The sequence below is a fragment of the Pinus tabuliformis genome, chromosome 5_2 (genome assembly GCF_031772625.1).
Source record: "Pinus tabuliformis cultivar Carrire ecotype Pingquan chromosome 5_2, CPIR1, whole genome shotgun sequence".
Lineage (NCBI taxonomy): Eukaryota > Viridiplantae > Streptophyta > Pinopsida > Pinales > Pinaceae > Pinus > Pinus tabuliformis.
In genome coordinates this window covers 1,044,678,118-1,044,704,103 of record NC_142306.1, presented here as the reverse complement: position 1 = coordinate 1,044,704,103, position 25,986 = coordinate 1,044,678,118, and the positions used below count along the sequence as shown (strand labels likewise).

The window sequence follows — 25,986 nt, the reverse complement described above, 5'->3', positions numbered from 1 at the left end:
ATTAGCAGGCAGCCAATATTTCCTAACATTCATTGATGACTTTACAAGAAAAACTTGGGTATATTTCCTTAAAAACAAAAGTGAAGTGTTTGAGAAATTCCGAAAATTCAAATCACTTGTGGAGAACCAAAGCGGGCTGCATATAAAAGTTTTGAGAAATGATAGAGGAGGTGAGTATATCTCCAAGGAATTCCTACGATTTTGTAGAGAAAATGGAATTCACAAACATTTTACAGCAAGATACACCCCACAGCAAAATGGAGTTGCTGAAAGGAAGAATAGGACCATCATGGATATGGCGAGGAGCATGCTGAAGGCAAAGCATTTGCCAAATGATTATTGGGCTGAAGCTGTAAATTGTGCAGTGTATATTTTGAACAGGTGTCCTACAAAAGCAGTGTTGAACAAAGTGCCGAAAGAGGCATGGAGTGGAAGAAAGCAAGGAGTCACCCACATGAGAGTTTTTGGATGTGTGGCCTATGCACACATACCAGATCAGCTAAGGAGGAAGTTGGACAGCAAAGGGGAGAAATGTCTTTTCATTGGATACAGTGAGGAATCCAAAGCCTACAGGTTGTATATCCCATCTACCAAGAAGTTTTTTGTCAGCAGAGGTGTTCAATTCATTGAAGAGGAAGCTTGGGATGGAAGCATAGAGAAAATAGTGAATGTTAAAAACTGTTTGTCTCATGATGAAGATGAAGAGGAAGTGGCTGAAATGCATCCCCAAACAGCAGCGCCAACACAAGGACAGCAAGGGACACCATTGAGGATAAATGAGAGTGCTTCTCCAAGCACACCACAAGGAGGAAACTCAAGTGCGTCTTCAAGCACTTGCACACCAAGTGAACGAGGTAAGAAATTTAGAAATCTAAGTGACATTTATGATGAAGGAATGAATTCCTTATTTGCCTTGTATTGTCATGTTGATGATCCTATTCATTTCGAAGATGCAATTAAAGATAAGAAATGGATAGAAGCTATGGATGAAGAGATGAATGCCATAGGGAGAAACAAAACATGGGATTTGGTTGAGCTACCAAAAGGCAAAGAAGTCATTGGAGTGAAATGGGTCTACAAGACCAAAAGCAATGCTGAAGGCAAGATAGAAAGGCACAAGGCAAGGCTGGTTGTCAAAGGATACAAGCAGCAGTATGGGAGAGATTATGAGGAGACTTTCGCACCAGTTGCAAGAATGGAAACCATGAGAGCAGTGTTGTCCATAGCAGCACAAAACAAATGGAAAGTCTACCAAATGGACGTGAAGTCAGCATTCCTAAATGGAGTGTTAAAAGAAGAGGTGTACGTTGAACAGCCTCTCGGCTATGAGAAGAAAGGTGAAGAACACAAAGTGTGCAAATTGAAGAAGGCTCTTTATGGGCTGAAGCAAGCGCCAAGAGCATGGTACAGTAGGACAGATTCATATCTATTGGATAATGAATTCAACAAGTGTGAACGAGAACCCACCGTCTACATCAAGGAAAATGATGGTAAAATTTTAATTGTTGTCTTATATGTTGATGATGTTATTTTCATAGGTAATGATGATCAGCTCATTGAGAATTTTAAATCAGTCATGAAGGAAGAATTTGAAATGACTGACATGGTTTTTTGAGATACTTCTTAGGCATAGAAGTAGATCAAAATGAAAAAGGAATTTTTATTTCACAAGCAAGATATGTAAATCAAGTATTGAGCAGATTTAACATGCAAGAATGCAAGGCAGCGATCACTCCCACAGTAATGGGATTAAAACTCAGCAGAGAGGACAACAGCAAGGATTTTGATCCTAGTTTGTACAAGATTATTGTTGGCAGCCTTATGTATTTAACAGCTACTAGGCCTGACATTATGTATGCTGTTAGTTTAATTTCCAGATTTATGGAGAGGCCAAAGGAGGCACATTGGCAGGCAGCAAAAAGAATTTTAAGGTATGTCAAAGGTACCAAAATGTTTGGAATTTTATATAATGTCTCAGAACATTCAGATTTGGTTGGATACACTGATAGTGATTGGGCTGGAAGTGTAGATGATCGGAAAAGCACTTCTGGTTATGTTTTTCATATGGGTTCAGGAGCCATTTCATGGGCTTCTAAGAAGCAGTCCATTGTAGCATTGTCTACAGCAGAGGCTGAATATGTGGCAGCTACAGCAGCAGCATGTCAAGCAGTGTGGATGAGAAGAATGTTGAGAAGCTTAGGCCAAGAGCAGGCAAAAGCGACAGTGATTTTTTGTGACAATAGCTCAGCTATTGCATTGTCAAAGAATTCAGTGTTTCATAAGAGAACGAAACACATTGATACAAGGTTTCACTACATCAGAGAATTGGTGAACGATGGAGAAATTGTCTTAGAACATTGCAGGACTCAAGAACAGGTAGCAGACATCTTGACAAAGCCTTTGGATCAGAAAAGCTTTGAATTTTTTAGAAAGTGTCTGGGTATGACCGAATGCCCAGTAGTTGAAATTAAAGGGGAGTGTTGAATATGTAATTTCAACGCAGACGTATATCGCCAGAAACCATTCACCAAACCCGTCTGAGATTTCTCGGACCACTTTCCAGCAAAGACATTTTCCGTATATTTGAGCCCGATACAATATGGTGCAGACACGTGGCTCTCCCCATACGTAAGCAAGTTTGACAATCTCGGGTGCTATCGTTCAGTCAAGTAAGGCCTCCCGATATCCATTCCAGCCGTCCGATTTAATTCTTCATTCTCCGCCATCGATTGTCTCAACATGCATTCGAGCCAGCATTAAAAGCATTGCGTGGTGTAAAAATTTGTTTGACTGCCGTAATAGTATTTATTTCATAGTTATTGTGATAGGTAATAGGTTGGTGTAAGTTTAAATTTTAATGTTTTTTTATATCGGGGGTATGGGCGCATATGCTCATTACGTAATTTTTTGTATGGCATATGGGTACTTGGTAATTATTTTATGTTTTTTAAGAGTTGACCATTTTTGTAATGAAGTGAAGAACATAGGCGTGTGTAAAAAAAATGAAGACTTGAGCACAGCAGTGCAATACGAAAAATGAAGACGAAGTTTGTATGAAGCATGATGCGAATATAGCACAGCAGTGCCGAAAAGAACTAGAATCCTTTGTACGGTTTTGTAATTTTGTTTATGTGATATGCACAGAAGTGAAGCAGACGTATAATGTTTTTGAGCTGCATATGTAAATTTTTATTACAGCAGTAAATGTAAAAGGGATTTTACAGCAGTAAAACCAGCTTAGTAAATTCTCAGGTGGAGACAGAGTTGTTTTTGTTGAATTTTTTTTGGTGAATCCCTCTCAGCAAAGAGGATGAATATGTATCAGTGATTTTTGTTTTAATAAATAGAAATGTTTATGTGCTGGTGTAATACTCTGTCTTCAGTCATTTTATTTTAAAGCTTCCCTGTGCACAAAAAGATCCTGAGGAAGAGGGTGTGTTCAGTTTTTATTTGTGTGTTTTTGGGATTTTGCTAGAAAAATCCCCAACAACCATCAAGATTAAAAGATGAGAATTTCCTCGCTATCTACTTATATGGTTATTTCTCGCTTTCAATCTCGATGATGAGCCCTGCCACGCAAAAACTTGATTCTAAAATTTTAGTGTAATAGATTTATAAATATTTGATCAAAATAATTTACATTATATAAATTTTTTGTTATTGGATTGTTTTTAGTGTGATTTTTAGATTTTTTGGGGAAAATTTGAGGTGAAATCTTGATTTGTGTTATTTAAACTGGTTTTTGACTGAATATATGGATTCAGCACGTTGAAAAATTTCAAGGGCACTTAGATTATGCAAGGGTTACCTATCAAGTTTGTGATTTCAATAAATTCAAGCTTGTAATTTCAATAAATTCCTGTGAAATTTTAAAGGAATTAGACCAGTAAAACCCACCTGTAAAACTTCTAAAAAATCTCACCAAAAACAACTAACTTATTATTAGCTCAAATAAATAACTATTTAACATTACTAAATATAAAAAATACAAATAAATGAAAGTTATCTTTTAAATAAATAATTGTTTCCATAAAATTTAAGTAAAAATATAAAACTTATCTGATTATGAATATTTTACCATATATTTCATAAAACGGTATTTTTGTAAAAAAAATATTAATTTTAATGTAAAAATAAAATGGCATTTTGTGGATTTCAAATTCTGTGTCTTCAATCTTTATGAAATATGTATATTCTCTTCTCACCTTCCACCCATTTTGACAATGCAATTTGACTTCGTTTGCACTCTATAGTTTCTGAGCCGCCTCCATCTATCTCTACCCCTATACTATTTGAAATATGCATGTTATCTTCCTCACCTTCACTCATCATCCCATTTTGACTCTCAAATGTACACCTTTTCTCCTCCACCCACTTGTGAGGTAAGCAACGTCCATTACCTATGGATTTTGAAACAACAAAATTAAAATAGGGTAAAATTTTAAGGGGTTAATATTTGTAATTGGGCCAATGTTTCATGTTTAAAAAAATTATTTAATTTTTATTTTTTTTTTAAATTATTGGCCCATAATTTATACTATGGAATTGTTTTACTGTAAAAATGGCCTAAATTATATATAAAAATTACATAAAATTAAAATAATTTTTCACTCTTAAAATTTCTCCAACTAAAATACTGTTGTAAAAAAACTTATATATTCCAAATATGATGACCAGAAGAAAAGAAAATGTGTTTAGATAGTCAAAACTATGGATGGAATAAGAGAGACAAGTTGCAGACCAGTATATAAACAAATGAAAACACTGTGAACGTCCAATAGCATCCCCAGTGAGTGTCTGCAATATATGCGCCGATGACGGGGGTGATCCAAACTGTACCAGACCAGTTAGAGACATTCGATGAAGAGGTCACAGTTCCTTCATGCAGCTTAGTCGTTAGGTAAATCACTAAATTGGAGGCAATCCCATAGTAAGCCATCCTTTCAAAGACCTCATACGCTGTCATGTTTAAACAGTGTTAATCCGTCAATATTTACAAATTAAGCCGCCAACAAGAAATTAAACACCAATTTCTGATTCCCAACCAGAAATGTGACTCGTCACAAATTGTGAACAAGAAATCAATCACAGAAGACTCATAGCATATTAAAGTTGTATTCAATAAGAAGAAAAACATATTGGCAGTTATTTATTGATGAGCAGAAAGCATGTAAGTGAAACAGACCACTGCATTGCATATAAATCTTGCCAATGACGAAGGAACAAGCCTTCCATCTTCCAGTTTTGAGATCGACAGAGGCATCCATGGCAATTAATCCTTGAGACTCCATGATAAAGCTCTCTTGGAGTTCTTATCCAGCCACTGCTATATGCAGCTTGCACTAATCAGCCTACGAGCTTTGATGACTGATGGTCACCACAAACTTCATAGTGTTGGCTCCTGCTTATAAAGTTTCTCTCTTTCAATCTAGTGCTTACAGACCTTACCGATATAGCTTGCAATAACATCAATAATTGTTGAAACTCGGCCATGGTTGAAACTTCCTCCAATTATGCTTTCAAGTGATCGGATCAGATTCCTAGATTGCTTTGTTTTGACTCAAAAATTGTGGCCGAATTGTTGCCACGGTACGGATATCGTCTAGCCCGATTTGCTGAGAAGTCAGTATGATTTTAACTTTATTGTCATCACTTTCATTGTTATTATTGCAACCGCTAGTCTAGTAGGATTTTCTTCAAATACATGGTTCATTAAACTTTTTGGTGAATTCCCCCTGAATATAAAACTTCACCTAATAGAGTATACAACTAATATGGTCCACTCAAGTGTATCTAGCCAACACATGACCCATTCTTCAGAGTGTTAAGTAAGTCCCTAATAGAAGTTATTGAACTAAAGTAGAGAAATTCATTATAATGGGCACATGATAAAGGGGTATGCATGCCTATCCAACTATTACAATGATATGTCCTTTTCATGTTATATAGAGGTAGATACAATACATCTCATGAAAACAGCATGTACAAAAATTTTCAAGGACTAATACATCAACTTAAACATGATATTATAGACTTGCTACAACATGTGGATCACATTACGACATGGTCAAAACTCTATTTTATTTCAAACATTCACACAATTTACCTTTGTTGTACATCATCATTCAACCTTTTTTGTTGCCACAAACAATACTCTCTATTTCCATAATGTTTCAATAAGAACCGTGACATGCTTTCCTAGGTGCAAACTCTAAATATTTTTTTTGTATTGAGGACCCTTTTATCCTCTCTAACGAAACCTCATCATTCCACTCCAAAAATTCAACTTGCAACCAACACTTGGATTTATCAAGCAAGAAAAATGAAAGTCACTTCCACCTTAGAAAGTGTTTGTGTTGCTCTCTTCACCTAAGGAATTGTAATCACAAGATAGCTTGAAAACAAACATAGTCTTGATACCTCAGATAAACCGAGAAGTTGTTGCACTCCAGGATCTAAGATCAATTTAGTCATGAAGATTGAGTAACTCGCCATCTTATGGATCCACTTCCATCTATCGAGATACATAAGTGCCATCTATTGTACTCACTAGACGTCTAGGTAACTAGTCTAGATACAAGATTTATCCATCTCAGTCTGTTGTAGCTACTACAACACCCTCCAAAATTTTGGCCTACACTCAATTTTTGAGCCTTCCTTGGCCTTGAAGGCCATTGTTTTCACAAACATTAGAACTTATTTCATGAGATTTCTTGTAGCTTTTTGTTCGTCTTTTCATGTTGGATTAACTATTGTCTTTTGGCATGTTTGGTCGTCGCGCAACATTTACACGATTATTTTTATGGTTTCAAAAGTCACTCTTCATCTATATGAGTTTTTCTAACTATGTAAACATTTGTCACACTCATGCACAAAGTTTTGAGCACTATCACACAAGTGTCGTCACGGTCATCCCAAAGTCCATCTTCAGTGTTGCACTTGTCGTACCTTGCCGTAAAGTTTTCACACTGAGGGAAATTATTTGTTCATATGTTCAGATGATATATGGTGTCATGTCATCAAAGTATTTTAAGTGTGTGATCACAATCAAAATTCATCACCCATCTCATCGATCCTACACTTAGCCATTTTTGGAAAAACTTCCCAATTGATCAATCTAGTCTCTATGGACCTCTCCTAAACTATGCACTACACAGTATTAGCCCTCTAGCTATGATCTTGCTACTTGGTATTGTGCAATGCACAGTTCCTATCTCCCAAGATTGTTGCATTGTGTAGTTTCTTTGCCCAAGCCCCAACCTTGACCTCTAGAATTGCACAATCATGCCCTCCAGCCCAGCTTAAACTACACACTCCACATCCTTAAGCCTTAATATCATCCCCTGAGTCCTTGAACTATGCACCTGCACAGTAGCCCAACCTCCCTTAACTCCCAAAATTGCGTAGTTAGCTCTCCCAGTGTTCATTCCCTCAACTTGTCTCCACTAGCTCTGGAAACTACTTAGTCTTATCCTTCAAGCCTACCTAAGTTGTGCACTGTATAGTCTCAGAGCTCAAGATTTTCCCCTGGCTATTGAAACTGTGCACTGTGCAGTCATTGAGTCCCTCTTCCCATCTTGTCACTTGTTCCATGTTCAATTGGTGTATCAAAATGCATCATCTTAGACTAGGGAGTTTTCAAATTGATGTCTCTCGTCATGAGTGAATTGCAGGAAAAGGTACCCTATCATGTCATGGCAAGATGTTCAAGAAGGAGAAGGAGGAGGTAAGAATGCCTAAAGACTCTCTTATAACGCAGCTTACAAGTTGATCAATCAAGAGAAATCAAAGGGACAATAGTTTGTGACAACTATCCAAGATTGGAGATCATTGAATATTTCGCATCACCAAGCCATCGAGAGGTGAAGAGAAATCATCTTCAAGAAGACATCCAACACTTAGCAGCAACGGTAACTTCACATTGCGACATCATTAAGTAGTCCATGTCGGCAATGTCATGTCATGTCATTACATGAGTGGTCATATCCCACAGCACTATTGTGGATCATGTATATTGTATTCAAAATATATTGTAAAGTGGAAGTGCAAAGTACACACATGGAATGTAAAGAGTCGTGTAAGTTGAAAAGTCATAGGAAGTCAAACAAGAAATGATAAAAATAGAATGTAGAATATTCCAATTTTAATTTTCCTTGAATTAAAATTGTGAATTAAATTCGAATTTTGTCTCACCAACTGCTTGGAAATAATTAATTAATTCATTATGGATTAATTAGTTAGAGAAATTCAAGTTAGAAGTCTTTGTGCAGTCATGCAACAGTTAGCCCTTAAATTAAGGAGATTATCCCTTAATTAAGGAGATAATATTGAGTTATATTTGATTTGAAATTAATTAGCTCAATTTACTGAGTTAAGTCCAGTTAAATTAGTTCCAAAATATTTGAGGAACTAATTGTGAGTTATCAGTGAGTTGATGCATGCATGCACTCAACCAGTGTACTCCAGATAACTGAAGATTCTCTCATCAAAAACTCATGCATGTCTATTCTGAGAAAGACCTAGTTGAGCTAAATGTCAAGGAAAAGTTACTATTAGTTGCATGTGTTTTCCTATAAAGGAAACTCATTCATGCAGTCAAGGTAAGGTTCCTTGAGGATTACGCAGTTCTGGCAATGTGTTAGAGCAGTGTGTGAGAGCAGTGTTACACTGGGTGAAGAAGATCATCCTAGAGGTAACTACGCAAGGAAATACGAGCTTGGAGGGCAGAGGAGAAGTCTTGTGAGAAGCTTTGATTGCCTGTGAGCATGCAGGAGGATTATACTGAGAGCTGGCTAGTTGTGAGAGCTACGACTTTGTATAATTATGATGTATTTCCACCTTGTATGATAATACAGATAGTGGGGTTTTTAGTTGAGGCTTCCCCCTGAGTATTTTATGTGTTTCATGTGAATTGATTCTTCTTCTTCTGGTTATATGTGTTCAGCTCTGATTCAACTCGATCTTTAAGATTTCGCAAGTTTGATAGTAGAAGTAGATTATAGTATTTTTGCTTTGGTATATTGCATTATCGAGTTAATCTACAGTCAAATTTTCTACATAGATCTTAGAGGTAGATTTGTAGAGAATTTACATAATTTATACATGGTTTCATAGCTGAGTTTATCAAAGCTGTGAACAGTATACAGAGAAGAGAATTGGAGGTTTGATGTTCAGGGTTGCAAGTGCAAATCGAATTCTTATCATTCGTCAAGGTTGGCCAATGGCGTTCTATGGATTGAGACTCGAGTATGCCTTGGAAGGCAGCTTGAATTACATAGCATGGAAAGATCGCATGGAGGCTGTATTAGAAGACAACAACTTGAAGGGTTTCATTGATCAAGAAATCCCAAAGCCAGGTTCAACTAATGAACAAGAGTTGGCTGAGTTGAAGAAGTGTGTGGCGAGGGCGAGACAGATCATCCTTGATGGTGTTCAAGACCATATTGTCTCGACTCTCCATGGGAAGGATACTCCATATTCAATGTGGGAGACATTGAAGGACATCTACTAGAACAATAGTGACCAGAGGAAATTGGCACTCAAGGATAAGCTTCAAAGAATCAAGATGGAGAACGACGATACTATTTCCACATATCTGGAAAAACTCACCACTTGTAGAGATGAGCTTAGAAGTGTGGGAATAAATACTGTCGATGATGATATGGTGAGCCTCACTCTCCTTGGCCTTCCAAAGAGCTGGAATAGTTACCAGGACTCTATGAATGGAAGGGAGAAACTGCTGGATTGGGAACAACTGTGGTCGGATCTCATGCAGGAGGAGATCAGGAGTTGCGTGCAAGAGATGGTTCTTCATCCAAGGATGATGATGAAGAAAATCTGGCCTTAGAAAGTAAGGCAAGGAAAGGGAAGGGGAAGGCATCCCATTCCAAATCGAATTCTTCTCATGGAGGGAAGAAGGTTGACAAGTCTAAAGTGAGATGCTTTAATTGCCACGATATGGGTCATTATGCGACTAATTTTCCATCGAAGAAGTCCAAGAAGGGATCCTCGGAAGGACCATAAGGTGAGGCATTAACCTCTCAGTTCAAAATGGACTTCATCCTCATCGCATGCATGGTGTCATCGATGGTGGGTTGTGGTTGGTATCTTGATAGTGGAGCCTCATTCCACATGACCGGCAATAAAATTTTATTTAGTACCTTGGAGGAGAAAGACCTCAATATGCGCATAGAGATGGGTGATGACAAAAGATTTAGTGTTTTAGGAGTGGGCACAGTATCTTTTTAGAGGGAGCATGGAGCTGTTATCACCTTGACAGATGTGAAGTGTGTGCCTGGACTAAAGAAGAACTTGGTATCAGTCGCGATGTTGGAGGATAAAGGCTACAAGGTTGTCTTCAGTAAGGGAAAGGTTTTTCTTAGACACATCACCACAAGACAGGTGAAATAGATAGGTTCACGAGTCAAGAACTTGTATGCTCTTGTGGTTGAAGATGCATGCAAAGCCTTGAGGAGCAAGGCAAATGTTAGAGACTTGGTGGTTAAGAGGGAGAGTAAATTACCTCTCAACATGCAGTCCCAGAAGAAGTCCTAGACAATTGTGGAGGAGGCACAATTGCAGAAGTGGGCAGAGGGATCACATGTAGCCATACCTTGAGGCGTGGGGTGGGGCAACGTGAAGTGATAGTCTCAAGAAGGCTGAAATTGGGAAGGGTCCATTGAGAGGTTTTATCTCATGGATCGTACCTTGCTATGGGATCCCAAAGTACAGAGTAGCGGGAGGAATCAGTGGGATTGATGCAGTCATAGATCAAAGTGACAGAGGCTAGAGCATTCAGATACTGAAGAGCACAGGGAAGGATTGACAATAGTGCAGAAAGGTTGAGTCAGTAGAAGCACATCGTTTTCAGTCGACAAAGGCAATAGTAGTCAGAGACTTTGATGACAGAGGCATCATTCTGATTCAGGTTGGATGTTTTTTTTGTTTCTAGAGTTGCTGGAGCAACAAAAATAGAGAGAAGCGTTGCATGCATAACATTCCAAAGGTTCACGATCGGGATCGAGTTTAATTCCTTTCTTGTTGAGAGGGAGTGTTGAAAATAGCAACAAGAAATGATAAAAATAGAATTCAGAATATTCCAAATTTACTTTGTCCTTGAATTAAAAATGTGAATTAAATTCGAATTTAGTCTCACCAGCTGCTTGGAAATAATTAACTAATTCATTATGGATTAATTAGTTGCAAAAATTCAAGTTAGAAGTCTTTCTGCAGTCATGCAACAGTTATCCCTTAAATTAAGGAGATTATCCCTTAATTAAGGAGATAAGATTGAGCTATATTTGAGTTGAAATTAGTTAGCTTAGTTTACTAAGTTAAGTCCAGTTAAATTAGTTCCAAACTGTTTGAGGAACTAATTGTGGGTTATCAATCAGATGATGCATGCATGCACTCAACCAGTGTACTCCAAATAACTGAAGATTCTCTTATCAGTAACTCATGCATGTCTATTCTAAGAAATATCCAGTTGAGATAAATGTCAAGGAAATGTTACTATCAGTTACATGTGTTTTCCTATAAAGGAAACTCATCCATGCAGTCAAGGTAAAGTTCCTTGAGGATTGCACAGTTCTGACAATGTGTTAGAGCAGTGTGTGGGAGTAGTGTTACACTGGGTGAAGGAGATCATCCCAGAGGTAATTGCGTAAGGAAATAGGGGCTTGGAGGGCAGAGGAGAAGTCTTGTGAGAATTTTGGTTGCCTGTCAGCATCCAAGAGGATTGTATTCAGAGCTGGATAGCTATGAGAGCTAAGGCTTTGTATAATTCTGATGTATTTCCACCTTGTATGAGAATAGATATAGTGGGGTTTTTAGTTGAGGCTTTCCCCTGAGTATTTTTGTGTTTCATGTGCATTGATTCTTCTTCTTCTGGCTATATGTGTTCAACTCTGATTCAAATCGATCTTTAAGCTTCCAAAAGTTTGATAGTAGAAGTAGATTATAGTATTTTGCTTTGGTATATTGCATTATCGAGTTAATCTACAGTCAGATTTTCTACATAGATCTCAGAGGTAGATTTGTAGTGAATTTGCAGAATTTCTACAAAATGTAACTGCTTCTGATTCCAAAGAATTTATGAGTACCATCAATAACTTATTCTTCTTTGGAGTTTTCAAGTAAGAAATTTTTGTAATCAATTCTAGCAAATTGTATAACTCCCATATCGATTTGCAGGTTCGTCTTCCCAAACTCCAAATAAATCTAAAGAAATTGTTAGCTAGGGATGAATGCAATGTCACTAAGAGTTGAACTCAATGTTTGAGGACTCCTTCAACTCAAATTTTTCTTAGTTTCACCTAATGCAACTTCATTGAATAAGGGATTTCCTTCACACCATGCAAAAATAAAACTTTGGCCTTATCCGGACTTCCAAATCCGCAAGCCTCCTGCAACAACAAATATACCTATGACAACAAACACCTAATTCCACGACTAGTGCAGTTCAATCCTTTCCCATCGCACCATATGCTAGATTTTCTCTGTAAAAGTACAATTCAGGAATATGTACATCAATATATCTGAACATCTTCACTCACCATGTAGAGTTCTCATCAATTTTCCAATGGTGTAGACCCGCACAAGCATCCTATTCGTAAACTACAACAAAGAATATGATTGAGTCATCGATATACTCGCCATTATTCCTAGGAACCTCTTTCATCCAAGGATCCTTCTCATCATCCTTCAATTTTTCTCATCGTAAGAAATTATATTCATCGATCCATAATGCCACACAACTCATGTCTTTGGCATCGACTGCTAGTGGTATATTGTTTGAATATTTTGAATCTTGTATAGTGGTATATTGCTTGAATCCTAAGTTCTCACATTGAACAAACTAAATAGCCATTTGGTAATTCAAGCGACTGCTGCCCCAATTCTTTGACTTCATTAATTTAGCCCTCACAAGAAAGTATTTGGTAAAAGGGTGTTGCGGCTACCAAGAATTCTCAGTAGAATTTAAGTGATTCAATATATGGTTTTCTACCCAATCCTCAAGTGAATTAAAGGTCACACTCTTCTCAAAATGATTTAATTGTTCACGAACTTCACATTGTTGGAAATGGATATTTGTCTTTCCAACTTTCCTTGGATTTGGGAGGCAATGTTGTGGTAATGGAAACCATCCCAAACTTGGCACCATGGAAGAGTGGCATAGGTGTCATGAGTCCTCCATCCAATGAGAAACAACCATATTTAGGACATGCCATGAATTTTGTTGGCTACCTATACCAATAGGTTTCATATTTCATGATTGGCAAAGAAAGTTCCAAATATGCTCTGCTTTGATGATGCAAAGATCCCATATTTCCAAGAGAAGACACTGTGTGTGTATAAGCTTTATGGTGATTCAATTTTGATGGATGGTCCAACAGCCTAATCTGGATCATGCCATGTTTTAAATTTTCAGTCGTAGAATAGAGAAAGAAGTCTGTCCAAAATGTTTAATCTTGGCAGACAAGTAGCTTAGGTAGAGAAGTAAGGCTCCCAACTGCTTAATCTGGGACCTTGGAAGCAATAAGGGTAGCATTAGATAGAAAATCAAAAGGAAAAGCCAGAGAAAAGAAAAAGGCAAATAAGGGTCTGCAAGTCTAAGTGCACCCTCCAAGAAGAAACAAAAAATGCTAGGCAAATAGATGGGTAGGCAGATGGGGTTGCAGAAGTGTCATTCCTTACAATTGAAGGTGTGCTAACCTATTTCACAAAGCAAAATCAATGGAGTGAGAAGGTCTTCTTCTCCATCAGGTTGCAGCAAAACAAAGAAGCATGTCTAACTTCCCAATTTTCCCCTTTTCCATTCATTACTAACATCCCCTCATCAGTTGAGATTCATGGAAGAATTGGTGGTTTTATGGTGGTTCTTAGTCCTTTAAAAGCCACATTTCTTGTCTAAAATTCTTTTCATTTTGATCTACTCCCTAAGCTAAGTGATTTTCAAACGAACTTAGTGTTATTACCCCTCATCCACTCTTTCATCCACATTAATTTCTAACTTCTATTATATAATTCCCCTATGTTACCCTTTCCCTACTATTATAACACCATGGTGTATAAACCCCCAAGCGTTCTATAAATATCCCTCCCCTTGGCATTATAGCCATATGTTCTCTGTCAGGTATCAAATTGACATCTGGTCAGCTTGAGAAACCTAAGCCTTACCCCCCTTCTCCCTTCTGAATCCATTTGACCCATTAAACCCTCTATTTGCTAAGAAAACCTTATGAATAACCCTTTTTACCTATAACCCGCTGCATTTGCAAAAAGCACACCAAAAAACCCACTTTTTTCACTTATCCAAAGTATCGGCGCCATATCATTTTTATTTGAAAATGCATTGAAAAACCATTACAATCCGCCACATCCCAAAGGTTTCCGCCAGCACAAATCCCGAAAAGAAATATTAATTTAATCCCGCCCCCTTCCGTATTGTCCGATCACCTCACTGATCCGTCAACCGTCGGATCGGACCCTGTTGATCCGACGGCCCTCATCCATATCGGACCGGCCCCGACGTCCGACAGATACCTTCCGATATCTGTCAGAGGGTGACGTCAGGCCTCTGCCACACGTCACCCCCACAGCTTATCGGAGGTACGCCTGACAATTCCGCTTCCGTATCAAAAGCGGTGTGATGAGAAACCGCTAACCACTTCCGGTTTCGGTCGATCCGCCCGGCCAACGTCATCACCACGTCAGACCCACGTCAGTGCCACCCCGTCGTCGCGTCAGCGCCCTTGTCCGCCCCTGTGCTAATATGCCTGCCACCTCATTATCCCCGTGGACCAATCACAGCTTGCCACATCACCCGATGACGTCATGCTGACGTCATCCGGCCTTGACCCCACCCGATGACATCATGCTGACGTCATCCAAAAAAGGGCGCCAATGTCCCAAAAAATCCATATTTTGGCCGCATTTTCGCGTTTTTCATACTTTTTGCCAAAACGCTGTTGCTTTCTCTGCATGGTTTTTACGTTCAAATGTTCACCACCTTGCTAAATTCGACCTGGAGACCTTCGGCGCGTCATTTCTACCTGCATTCGTGACCGTTGCTCGCTATATACCAGGTATTTATCCTCGTAAATCCTTCATACACCTGATTTGTCTGTAAATTCCCTCAAAAAATCTTAAGAGACAAAGAAACTTGCAAATTGCCGGCAAAATCCCTGTGCCTAGTCCCCGTTTGCAACTGTAATGTTGAAAATAATCAGCTGAGCCTTGTTTTCCTAAATTTCACCAAAAGGCTGCACTCTGTTCGCGCAATCGTGAACCAGTTACTCAAATTATACCTACTTGCTATAAGAGAGAGATTAAGACCAGACATTAGTCTTATCTACACCTTAAAGCAGTATTTCAATTGCTGCAGCTGATCATTTATCCTTTATCCCTGAATAATTCACATTTCTCCGTCAAAGAAAACTCCTTTGTGTTGCTCTGCATAGCAACTCCATCTATAATCCTAGGAGAAACCATGGATCCACCAGTAGCTCCTATAGCGTTGAACATTGCTCCATTGAATGCCCCTCAGAGAGAATTGGAGTGGCAACCTCTGGCAGACATGGACTATCAAATCTCAGAGGAAATGCTAATGAGAACCAAGTTCCACATCCACCTGCTCAATGAATTGAAGGCCAAACATGACACTGGAACAGATGTGCTGGGCATATGGGACTCTTTTCTCCCTATATTCAAGCTTCCTCAGGTCAATCAGTTCCCTGATTTGATCCACCTATGTGCTGAAAACTATGACCCTACTCAGAGGTTAGTTCTTGACCCTTCAGGCGTAGCTGTGTTCTATATCACCCCAGAAGCTATCAAAGATATGCTCTGCTTCAGGACTGAGAAGAAACTGGTCCCTCTATCACTTGTAGACCTGATAAATCAAGGAGCCAGATTGACAGATGCTCAGGTCACCAAATTAAATCAGCTGTACATTGACTCTGACTCTGTGAAGTATCCTCCTATCAATCAAGTATACCTCAACCAATTGGGCAAAGATCTTGCAGACATGATTAGTCCCATTTTGGGCTACAATTCAATTGAGTTTGTTGATCAAACTGTGCTGGTAATGATGCTCATGTTTTCCCCTGGCAAGTCTCCTATCTGCTATGACTATGCCACCTATATAGCAGACAAAATACATGAGCAATTAATGAACCCGGCAAGAGAAAGAGTGTTCAGATACATCTCTTACATTTACCACTTAATCTTATATCATCAACATCAGAAGTTCTCTTTTCCAATCAAAAGAGTGGATGCCCAAGGCAATCCAAGATCAGTGGTCTATTGGTCCTCTGATTTCCACTGTAGATCCGAGTCTCCTTATACTTATTGTGAGTTCATAGATCTCTTCATCCACCCAGCTATGTCTATGTCGATGAGCTCACCTCCTCCAAGGCTCACTGGTGACATGCAAAGGATCCTTCAGTTATCCAAATCATACAACATTGGGGACTGGTACTTTTACCAGAACCACACCGTCATCAGGATATATGGGTGTGAATTGCCTCCCTACAGACTACCCAGATTTGTGCCTATGAGGCTGTTTGCCCTAGAATATTTCAGGCAGTTTGGCAATGTTGATGTGCTTCACTTTTCAGGCAAAGGCAAGAAAGCACAGTTGAAGGTCAGGAACCAACTTGGCCACTTTGTCTATAACAAAAGGGAGGAAGGTTGGAAAGAAGCAGACAGGATGCTTGAGTCCCTTGGCCTTCAAACCAGTTTCCTTTGGAAACCTTATGACCCCAATCACTTCATAGCTTTGAGAAGGCTCAAATATAAGCTGTCTGGCTATGATCATGTAAAGATTCCTCACATTGAAAAATATGCAAACCAAGTAAAATGGAGGAGAGGAACCTTAGAAGAGCCTGTTACACAAGAAGAGCTGAATCAAAGAGCGGTGAGGAATCTAAAGAAGATGGTTGACCTTCAACTTTGTTCACAGGTGTTTTCCCTTCCAAGCACACAAGTGGGAGTAGTTGCATCTTCCTCGACTGCAAATCAGCAAGCAGCCAAAGCCACTGAAAATATATCTAGCAAAGGCCAGGAAAAGGAAATGGAGACCGAACAGCCACCTCATGAGAAGGTGCAGCAACAACAGAAGCTGGGAGAATCAGAGACTGCACAGGCAACATTACAGGCAGCTTTGAAGCAAAAAGAAGAAGGTCAAACCTCCCAGCCTCCTCCTGAAATAATAAACCTTGAGGAAACTGCTCCAACTACTGTTCCTCCTCCTCAACAAACAGAACAGGCAACACCATCCACCTCAGCACCACCAGCAACAACAGAGCAGGCCCCAAGCCTGGACATGCAAAAGCTGAGAAATGAGATTCAGGCCTTGGAAGCACAAATGACAGAACTAAATGAGGCCAGGGAGAAATTAGCCAAGGTAAATGAAATATATGACAAATCCAAGCAGACCGTGGCAGAAAAGGGCAGGGAAATAAAAGCCCTCAAAGACAGGATAAAGGAGCTAGAAAAGGAGCTCCAACTGGATAAAGTGGTGGCCGAGATCAAGACAGTGCTATGGGCCAATATTGGCCAGTCTATTACTGACCAATGGCAGTATATTGACACAATCCATGAGCAGTTGGAGCTCATTGCAAAAGCACAGAAGGAGATTCAGAGATCAAGGGCATCTCTAGGCAATATGCCTGAAATTTCCACCAGGATGATCAATGTGCTCAACAATAGAACAAGTGCTCAGTTAGCAACTATGGGAATTTCTAACAGGACTGAGACTATTTTGTTGATAAAGAGGGTCCTTACACTGAGAAGTTTAGTGCAGACATTAGAGAGAAGGACCCAAGACATGCAGACCGAGGTGAATAGATTTATGGACAAATTTGTGGTATTGCAAAACAGAGGTCTCCCTGGCTTACTGAATAGTGCAGGAAAACTGCTTACCCATGAGCAGTATGCCAAGAGGGTCAATACATTTGCCACAAGTCAGATCACTGAAAGGCCCAGCAGCTCAGAGGAAACAGGACCAGCTACAGGGCAAAGTCTCTACAACAGAGTAGAGAATTTATTCTTTATAATGAATGAAATTAATCACCTGTTTGAAGTGCCTCCTAACTTCTATAAATACACAGAGGCAGATGAGACTATGGATGCAATTCTTAGGCATCAACTGCCCACTCAGGAATGGTGGACTAAGGCAATACAGATGATCTTATAGATCAGGAAGCCATTCACTAAATTTTTCTTATCGAAAATACAAGGTGGCATGCACAGGAAAAGTTAATAAAATCAGCATGCATAAAAGGTGAAAGCTGAGCCAACTCAGCAGAACTTTCGGTCAGCAGGTCAAGATGGACAGCTACAGGTGACAGGGCCGAAAAGTTACAGCAGAGCATCCACGAAAGCGCATTTTCCAGCATTTAAAGCAGATCTTTCCAACCGACTCAGTGGCCTCCAAAGGCCAAAATATCTTCTGACTGATAGAAATGAGCATTGATGTTGTATTAAAGGCAGCAATAACTTTCTATCTGTTGTTCTGTACAAAGTTGGTGAAATATTTATTTCTCAGATGACTCAACGCCTTAGATATTTTGTATTACAGTTTGTATATATTTGCCCCTCGCATAAGCTTGCAGGGGTTGTTGTTGATTTCTTTTGAAGAAGTTCCTATGTTGTAATCTTCACAAAGTTTAATAACAGAAGTAATGGAATTTCTGAAGTTCTGAGTTGTTTGAATGCGTTCACGGTGTTTGTTGAAGTCGGCAGGATCCCTGTGCATCTCATATACAATAAGTTTTTTGTAACTCTCTTCGTTTTGTGTTTCAATCTTTTACAACCCATAAATGTTTCTAAGTTCTAAGTATTTAGCAGCAAAGAAAAAGAATAGCCTTCAGGATTTATTCATGGAATACCCTGAGCTCAATCTATGTTGTTAATGAATGTTTTTCCTCAGTTATAATCTTGATAAGTGTAATTATTGATTGCTACACTTTCAGAATATATCTTTCACAGTGAACCTTGTTTCAGGAATTCAAGTTTGCTCCTGAACAATATATTTCACTTTCACAGCATTAGTTTAATGGAGAATTCTTAATTGCTTTTCATTGGCTAAACATGCATCATCATACATCATCGCTTAAACTTTAAATTTTGTTTGTTGAGATACCCAATAGGCCCTGCAGTCTGAACATTCCCACTGAAGCATTTCAAACATTTCACAGCTCTAGACTCCATTGCCCAATGAAATACAATTGTCTAAACATTACATCTTAGGCATTGAAAGGCATCCTTCAACCAAAACATAAACAAAAACCTGAGCACAATAGCTAGCCTAAAACACTGTCATAACAGAGACAAATCATAAAGAGAGAGCCCTCTCTGATTACAGTTAGGCTAGAAACTGTAATCCAAAGATTGGTTAGTGGTTACCCCGGCCGTATTCCCTTGGGAGTCATAGGGAACAACCTGGGTGTTAACAAATTTTACAAGACAAAAAATAAACACCTTCTCTTCTTTTTTGATCTACTAAACACAATGAAAAGAAAAGCTTCTCTTCAAAATATAGACAGAGAGAGCACCTTTCTTTACGAGCGATGACATGCTCATATACACCAAAGGATGGACAAATGGACAAGTTATATACCACTTAACCTCATACTCCAGTGCGACCTACAATTGCATCAAATCGTTGACCCTACTAATTTCTGACCAATGGTACACATCAAACAAAATCTTTCTCGACATATGGGTCATTCGCGTAGGGTGACTAGGCCTCCCAACATCCATTCCTTGATGCTCCAACTACTTCCTTATGATTGTCACCATTCAGAATAAACATTAACATTAACACATAACTCAGTGATAACCGCTTCACATATCAACTTTGTTTCACGTAAACTCATAGCAATGGCCCATTGCTTAACAGTTTGATGAAGAAACAATATATTGCTTTGGACAAACCAATCATACACAAAATCATAACACTCTATTCTCCATTTCTCCATTTCTATGGGATTTCTCCAACCCATAGAGGGAATCAATCTAGTATTCCTCTGATACCATTATAAAATTAGAGAGTAGACATGATTGAACATACACAAAATGATCTAAGTTCTTTATTCCACAATTTATTGGTACAAATATAAATACATAAAACGTTGCTTCAAGATGAGGAAACTATCTTGGACACAATAACACAATTAATAAAATAAACCATAAGGAAGCTAACTAGTTGGAGAGAATATATCATCCAACCAAATCTCAACAACTTCCTAAATAATAGGAACAACATCCTAACTGATAGGAGCAAACTCCTCTTAGAAGCTAGAAATCTACCAACAATGACTAATAATTCAATCAATTGTTTTTTTCCAAAATTTACTAATCCTCCGATATATAAATATTAAATAAATTATAGCTCGAGTATTTAATTTATTTAAATACGTTGACTAGTCATTTCATTGTATGGAAATGGGACATATGCTTTATGTGAATGTATATTTGCTCTCACCATATGTCTCCCTATTAGAGTTTTTAGGGCAAATCCTGGTTTTGATTGTAACATGCAGTTGAGAATGGTAATGCATTTAAGATATTTAAGAGGAAAAATGGGCATAAAGAAGTTTAAAGAAGAAGTTTAAAAATAGATTAACTTTTAAAAGTAGAAAATACGTATAAGTAGAAATGGTGCTACTTCTTGGCAAAGACATTGCGTGCACGTGGGGAAATAGAAGGTAGATGGTTTTAACCCATCTCGATTCTCATGGCGCAAGATCAAACCACAGCGTTAAAAGAAATTAAAAACAAAGTGATTTCAAGATATGGCATTAATGTATTTGTAGATTACTGATATCATTCGTTTCGTGTTAGTGTTGTATAATATGTTTTCGAGACTTGTAATGAAACAATGAAATGGGCGAACATGGAATTAAACATGGATGGGACAGTGGAGTGTGTTATAATATTTATAATTATATTTTAGAATGAGATACGTCTATCAAGTATAACCCATATTGAAATTGAAAAATTATTTCTAAACCCTTATGTATAAGATGAAGAATATTTAAACAAACCTTAGCTATTTATTTAATTAAAAATCAAACTTCTTTCACTCTAATTCTAATATAGATCAAGTCTATTAGAGTAATTGAGAATGACTTCACTTGAATCTGAAATATAAAATATGAAAATAGAATAATAAAATACTTGTGGTTAAATTTTTTATATCGAAATTAAAATTAACTTTCATATATATATAATTTTTTATTTTTTATTTTTTATATTTTATATTTTTTAAATAATAAAAGTATAAATTTTATTATTTTAGATAATTATATAATTATATAAATTATTTATAAAATATATTTATTTATATATATAATATATATATATATATATATATATATATATATATATATATATATATTTTAAATTTAACTTTACAAGTTAATGAAAAATATAAAGAGGTCTAAAAAATGTTAATGAAAAATGGATACCTATAATATCTTGTATTGGTAGGGGTTATATGATATAATTTTTAGAGATATTTTCCAATATGTAATCAAATTAAGGGTATTGTTTAATATTTCATGAATGCATGTGATATGTCAAAGGTTCATTGAATGAAACCACCGTGGGATCCTTGAGTGGGAATGGTGCAACAATAGTTGGCTTGGAAGAGAGATGTTGAGGTGAAGAAAGAGATCTAGGTTCCTGCTCTAGCACTACTAAGGCAGTCTGACGAGGATAATGTAGAAGCTAATCATGAACCTGGTTCGACCAATGCATGCTTGTTTGCTTCTTGTTTTAAACCATCTATTGCAAATATGCATTAGATTTATGAGTCTTTTGGAATGCTTATATGCAATATTATCTTATATTTGTCGTATGCAGACACTGTAGTAAGAAATCAAGTCATTTTTAGACATTTTATTTCAATTGATGAAGATCCAGTTGCATATGTAAAAGGCTTTGTCCTTGAAACAACTTGAAATTAATGTAAAAACCTAACCATTTCATATATATATGTCTTAGTAAACTTTAGGAGTCAAATCCATGTATATAGATAGATATGTTGTCTTTCATGATAAAATACCATAATAGACACTATTGATCACATAAAAAATGCCTAGAGCACTCTATTCCATAATGTAATTATACAAATACAAATATATGAAATGCTACCTTAAGGTAGGGAAACTATCTTCGAGACAATCACATATTTTAGACAATATCTCAACCATAGTCAATATAGGAAGCTAACTAGTTGGAGAGCATCTCTCATCCTACTAGGCTTCAATGACCTCCTAACTAATAGGAAGAGACTCCTAGTAGAGACTAGAACTCTACCAACAATCACCAATAGTTCAATAATTAAATATATGATCGCAAATTCATGACAAGAAATAGTTACATGTTCTAACACTCCCCCTTAACAACTACCTACCATAACCTTCATTGGCTAAGGTCTTGAACATCTTCCTCCATGCAAGAAACACATAACTACAAACTAAATTCCTTATAACCAACAAAGTCATCCTCTCATCTAACCGAGCATTTTCATCTTATACCTCGATCATGCGAACATTCTAATATTCCCTTTTCTTAATATGGTCAATATGGATGAAATCTACCCATGATATTTACCATGGTATTTTCCCATGCTATCTGCCCATGCTATTCGCCTTCGTTTTTTGAGGGAAACAATAAAATAAGGTTTCTATAAAGTCCATCAAGCATATAAAAGGGGATAGGAGCTAGGAATTTGGGGCATCCTAAGTTTGTATATCTTATCGTGCTTTCTTGAGAAATTGGCTTGGTCAGTTCCAGTTTGATCATAGGACAAAAACCCCATAGTGATCTATGTTGGGTGGATCCATATAGGATTCAAAAGAGTGCTTCAATATTTTAGCTTAGTTATTTGATGAGCAGTCATGCATGCCATTCGCAGGGGCTTCAATTTTACTTGTATGGGCATGTAACATTTTTAGAGTTAAACTATAAATAAGTGGTTGAATTTTTCTTTCTCACATCTCTTTTTGTTCCTTATTCTATGTTGAAGCATTTTTAGGACACTATAATGTGCCAAATATATTGAAAAGTTAATTGTTTAGGATCTTACAAACATCACCAAACTATTGACATTCATATAAAGGAACAATCCTCCATCGAAATTCATGGATACCTCACTATTGCAACCACTAGTTTAGTAGGATGTTCTTCACATACATGGTTCATTAAACTTCTTAGTGAACTCCCCCTGACTATAAAACTTCACCTCATAGAGTATACAACTAATATGGTCCACTCAAGTGTATCTAGCCAACACATGCCCCATTCTTCAGAGTGTTAAATAAATCCTTGATAGATGTTATTGAACTAAAGTAGATAAATTCATTATAATGGGCACATGATAAATGTGTATGCATGCCTATCCAACTATTACAATGATATGTCCTTTTCATGTTATATAGAGGTAGATACAACACATCTCATGAAGATAACACACACAAAAATTTTTAAGGACTAATACATCAATTTAAACATGATATTATAGACTTGCTACAACATGTGGAACACATTACATCATGGTCATAAGTCTATTTTATTTCAAACATTCACACAATATACTTTTGTTGTACATCTTCATTCAACCTTTTTTGTTGCCACAAACAATACTTTCTATTTCCATAATGTTTCAATAGGAACCATTACATGCTTTCCTAGGGCCAAAATCTAAATATATTTTGTTGTATCTAGGACCCTTTTATCCTCTCTAATGAAACCTCATCATTCCACTACAAAAATTCAACTTGCAACCAACGCTTGGATTTCTCAAGCAAGAAAAATGAAAATCACTTCCACCTTAGAAAGTGTCCATGTTGCTCTCTTCACCTAAGCAATTGTAATCACAAGAAAGATTGAAAACAAACATAGTCTTGATACCCCAGATACACCGGGAAGTTGTTGCACTCCAAGATCTAAGATCAATTTAATCATGAAGACTGAGAAACTAGTCATCCTATGAATCCACTTCCATATATCAAGATACATAGGTGCCATCTATTGTACTCACTAGATATCTACGTAAGTAGTCTATAGTCTAGATACAAGATTTATCCATCTCAGTCTGTTGTAGCTACTACAAAACCCTCCAAAATTTTGTCTTACACTCAATTTCCGAGCCTTCCTTGACCTTGTACATTTTTTTCACAAACATTAGAGCTTATTTCGTGAGCTTCCTTGTAGTGTTTTGTTCGCCTTTTCATGTTGGATTAGCTATCATGTTTTGGCATGTTTGGCTATCGTGCAACGTTTACAAGCTTATTCTGATAGTTTCAAAAGTTTTTCTTTGTGTATATGAGTTTTTATAACTATGTAAAAATTTGTCACACTCATGCACAAAGTTCTGAGCACTGTCGTGCAAGTGTCGTCAGAGTCGTCCCAAAGTCCATCTTAAGTTTCACACTTGTCGTACCTTACCATAAAGCTGTCACACGAAGGGAAATTATTTGTTCATATGTTCAGATGATCTATGGTGTCACGTCGTTAAAGTATTTTAAGTGTATGATTACAATCAAAATTCATCACCTATCTCAAGATCCCACACTTATCCATTTTTGGAAAAACTTCCCGATTGATCAACCTAGTCTCTGTGGGCCTCTCTTGAGCTATGCACTACATATTATTAGACCTCAAGCTATGAAATTTCTACTTGGCACTGTGAAATGCGCAATTCCTATCTCCCAATATTGTTTCACTGCGTATTTCTTTACCCAAGCCTTAGCCTTGACCTCTAGAATTTCACAATCATGTCCTCCAACCTAGCTTAAACTACACACTTCACATCCTTAAGCCTGAAGTTCATCCCCTGAGTCCTTGAACTATGCACCTGTGCAGTAGCCCAACCTCCCTTGACTCCCAAAACTACGTAGTTAGCTCTCCCAGTGTCCATTCCCTTAGCCTATCCCCACTAGCTTAGGAAATTGTGTAGTCTTGTCCTTCAAGCCTTCCTGAGCTACGCACTACATAGTCTCAGAGCTCAAGATTTTCCCCTAGTTTATGGAACTATGCACTGTGCAGTCACTGAGTCCCTCTTCCAAGTTTGTCACTTGTTCCATGCTCAATTGGTGGATCAGAATGCATCATATTAGACTAGGGAGTTTTCAGATTGATGTCATCTCATCATGAGTGAACTGCAAGAACATGTACGCTATCATGTCATGGAAAGATGATGGAGAAGGAGAAGAAGGAGGTAAGAATTCCGAAATACTCTCTTGTAGTTGAGCTTACAAGTTGATCGATCAAGAGAAAGCAAAAGGACAATAGTTTGCGACCACCATCCAAGGTTGGAGATCATTGAATATTTCGCATCACCAAGCCATCCAGAGGTGAAGAAAAATAATCTTCAATAAGACATCCAACACTTAGCAGCAACAGTGACTTGACATTGCCACATCATCAAGTAGTCCATGTCAGCAATGTCATGCCATGTCATGTCATGAGTGGTCATATGCCACATCACTATTGTGGATCATGTATATTGTATTCAAAATATATTGTAAAGTGGAAGTATAAAGTACACATGGAATGTAAATATTCATGTAAGTTGAAAAGTAATAGGAAGTCAAACAGTCATGAGGGTAGTCAAAGATTCACCCTTGGTTATATATACTCCTTCATTATATGAAGAAAGGGATTTTCACCTTGGCTCCTCCCATGAGGCATTAGAGAGATAAGATATTTCTTTGAGGAGGAGGAAGTGGCTCCAATGCTCCACTACTCGAGCTAGTGATGTACATTGTAAACATGTGTCTTGGAGCTTTTACTTAATAAGAAAAGCCTTCAAGACCACTACGTTATTCATGCATGGACTATGAATGTTTGTAAGACTATTCTGCAGATGTTTGTATTTCAAGTTTTCTTCAACATGTGCTAAGATAGTTGAACTCTTTCTGTAATTTTAGTACTTTTCTTATTGAGAATGTGTTGTAATGGTTTTTATTA

The 25,986-nt window shown here is 37.6% G+C and overlaps 1 pseudogene; it reads right to left on the bottom strand.

Moving 5' to 3' along the window:
* The window catches only part of LOC149162819 (protein NRT1/ PTR FAMILY 5.2-like), a 48,430-nt pseudogene that overhangs the window by 5,701 nt on the left and 16,743 nt on the right, over positions 1 to 25,986 (bottom strand).